Here is a 4,012-nt window from a genome sequence, read left to right as displayed (position 1 = left end):
AAACGAGCCCTAAGTACTTACCACCACCACCACCACAATCTTAATTTGGTGTTCCATCTTTGTTCTTTATTCAGTGCAATTTCCTCCTTCCATCTTTAGTCACATCATGGTATAATTGTGTTAGCATATCCACAACCTGATATGCAAATGCATGTAATGCAAGTGGAAAAAAGTCTCGAGTAACTAATTGGTTGAATTATTTTGGAAATTTTAGGTGTTTTGTTTTACAAAAATGAACAAACGTTATGTGAGATATACTATTGTATGTCATGACCCGTATAAACATAAGTAGACAAAGTGGATATATAGTCAGACCTCTCTATAACGGCACCCGCATATAACAACACCTCTCTATAACAGCTAAGATTTTTCGGAACCGATTTTTTATGTTATATTTTACTTCTCTATAACAGCATTTCACCTATAACAGCAACAGCCAACTTTATAGCAGTACGCTCTTTGTAAAATTACCCCCCATATAACAGCTATCTTCTTTTTTTGGTAATATAATAATAACCATCTTTATAAAAATAGAATATCTATGATAAGAGTGGAAATTTTGACCAAATATTTGGTCATTTAATACACTATTTATGACAAAAAATATCATATGAATATATATATTTTCATCATTAAATGATTTTCCTTCATTATACAAAGTGTGATTAAGCTTAGAATTTGACAATTAAAAATGAAAATTAGATTTTATGCATCTTTTTTGCCTATAATAGCAAAGTATTATTTAAATGTCAATGCTGTTATAGGTGTATGACAGCCACCCTCTATAACAGCTGAAAATTTTTGGACCCAACGATGCTGTTATAGAGAGGTTTGACTGTATAGGGTTTGTTGTAGCTTTAATTTCCTAATTTTTCTGGTCATTCAATTTCACCTTTAGAATTCCTTCAGTAGTCCATTTGCATGTTATATATATTTAAATATTTAGTCGGGTCCAATATGGGAACTGGACACCGGATAGAAAACCAACAAAAAAAAAAAACTGAAAAAGTCATATATATATATATACATATTTCTAAACCCTCTTCACTCTTTGTGATTCAATTTCATCTATATTTCTATTACTAGTAATAGGAAACTCCAAAATCGTAAGCAATGACCTGATTTTCTCATTTAATTTATTAATCAGAACTCTATTTGATTGACTCGAGGGTAGAATATAAATTCACTAATGAGAAATTCTTACCAACTTCTTTATTATTTAATATACATTGTTTTTACATTATTAGATCGCAGGTTAATGACTCCCTCCATTCTAGTTCATCTGGCAACCTTTTTTAGTACCGTTTCAAAAAGAATGTAAGCTTTTAGAAATTAAATTTTGTTCTTAATGAGAAGGTTAGCCACACAAATGTTGCGGAATGTTCAAGATCACAAAATTAAAATTTTTATAACCACGCAAGTGTTATGACATATTTATGATCACGACTCACGTGTATCGAAATTCATCACTTTTTTTTTTTAACTCTATCCCATTCAAAATTTGACACATAATTTAAAACGAAGGGAGTCCTATTCTTACGAAGTTACCAGTTGTGCTTAGTTTTCACCTTTGTTTTGCTTTTTATCTCCAAACTTCAAATCATTCTCCCTCAATGCATACAAATCATTTTCGAGAGGCCAATCATTTAATTGAGGGTTGAATTATATCTATATATGTACTTTCAATTCACTAGTTCTTGGGTGACTCGTCTAAGTGTTAAAATGACATAAAAAGTGAGATAAAAGAAGAAATAGAGAGGAGAAATTTTTTTTTCCTGTCTCCCTCAATCATTCGCCATGTTTTTTTGGGTTTTCACCTGTGTTTGTACTTGTACTAATTTGAGTGCGATGTTATTTCTGGGTTGATTTCTCCTATAATCACTCAACTAATTCTTATTATCTGAAAAAGTCACTTTTCTTCTTGATTTCAATATCTTTGAACAAATAAAGTGACTTTTTGAAATATGTTATAAATATTATTTAATTATGGATGTCTATCTTTAGGAGAAATTTTAGGGTTTGTGACTTTGGCACCAAGTTAACTTTCTCCTATAAATAGAGTTGTTCTCTTCATTGTATATAATCCCTAACAAGAGAAATAAGAATTCCTCTCTTCTCTCTTTCCTTATAATATTCTTCTTGCTTGCTTTATTATTTTATAACATGTTATCAGCACGAGACTTTGCCTTGAGCATATTTTTAAAAGGTCAAAGGTACGTGTTCTATAAATCCACCTACTTAACAGTGGTATCATATTGATTTCTCATTCTTGTGGATAGTTGCAGTTGAATTGCAAATCTTAATTTCAATATATGAAAATTATCAATAAGTATGCCGAATTAATTAAATATGGGTCCTTGAATTCACACATAGCTTGAATCTCTTTTATGAATATTGATGTTTACACATATACTGTTTAACCTTGCTGATCCTAATGATTAGTTCCTATATATTGAGATTTAGAAAGAACTGTTTAGTTTTCTTTTTTTATAATACAATCAATCAATGTCTTGAATATGTTTAGAACGACTTTTATATTTGGAGTATCAGCAGGGTTTGCCACTTCGTATGATAATTTTTGTTATCCATTTAATATTTTGCTGAGTTTGCAACCATCGGAATCGGCAATATTTTCATAGGTTTGCTATGATTATAATCATAGACATATTTTTTATATTATATGTATATCTCGATCTGCTCCTGAAGTAGCAATATTTTAAAAGTGGCTATTTAACATCATAATTTGACATGGTTAAATCACGTTCAGATGATTATGTACCATTCCCGAAGAATGAGAATATTTGACAAATGTTACAAATACAGATCCATTCCCTGAAGTGAATGTGATGATATTTAATAAAGATTATAAATTCGAACATGCTCTTGGTTGTGAATATATCAAGCCTCACCTCCAGAAGAGGTAGAATAATTGAGAAAAAAAAATTCTACGATTTACTCCCGAAGTAGTAAACTCAGAAATCTGCTCCCGAAGTAGCAAACTCAGAAATCTGCTCCCGAAGTAGTAGTAAATCTGAAATTTGCTCCTGAAACATTAAATCGAAACTTACTCCCGAAGTAGTAAGACTCAGAAAATAAAGCGGATAAATATTATCCTAGTTTTGTACCTGTTTTTACTTTGGAAATGAATTGTCAAGTACTAATCTTGGTTGAATTTAGACGTATTGGACCTAATATCAAACTATGGAAGTCGTAGGACAAAGTACATGCCGTTGAAATATATCATGGTTGAAAGTGTCCAAACGTTTCAATTCAATATCTTGATATCAATTGCAATTCTCAAAATCCTTTGGTTTCAAACGTCAAATTTATACTATATTTGGAACTGGCTAAGGGTTTTATGTGTAATTTTTTGAAATTGATATAATATCTATATTTGTTAAAAGGAAAAGGCATCTGATTAGCCTTATTTTTATTTGCAGTGGAACTCATAAATTGCCTTCTTTCACTATATTAAGCAGGAATATATTTTTGTCCCTTCCCTTTGCTAGTTTGGTCATATTATGAGAACTTATTCCTGTTGATCATTAATTTGGTATTCTATGCATGTTTAGGGAAAGTAAGTTGTTAGCAATTTGTGGCAGATATAATTAGCTAACTAGAGATTTTAAAGTTGTCAGCATTCGGAAATTACTAACATGTCTTGGTATTACGTAACTTACTACTAAGGAATTGTTCTATGTGTATTTTGGTGGTCTAGAAGTATTGGTATAACTTTTGACAAGTAGAAAAAGTTTGGGAAATATATTAAAGCGGACTCAGAGAAATAATGAGCTATTGAAAATTATGTATAAAGCTCATGTAAATGACCAAGTTTCATTCCCTGAAGTGAATGAAGAAATACCACAACACACCTCCTGAAGAGATAAAATAACAAAGGATATAAATGTTACTTTTTGGTATAAAGGTCATTGCTGCACGTACCTGTCGTACGTCTAATCATCTTGGATGTTTTTATTATGTATCATTAGGAAAAAGGATGTACATTTTGTAG

The sequence above is a fragment of the Lycium ferocissimum genome, chromosome 10 (genome assembly GCF_029784015.1).
Source record: "Lycium ferocissimum isolate CSIRO_LF1 chromosome 10, AGI_CSIRO_Lferr_CH_V1, whole genome shotgun sequence".
NCBI lineage: Eukaryota > Viridiplantae > Streptophyta > Magnoliopsida > Solanales > Solanaceae > Lycium > Lycium ferocissimum.
This window is presented reverse-complemented; position numbering follows the sequence as displayed.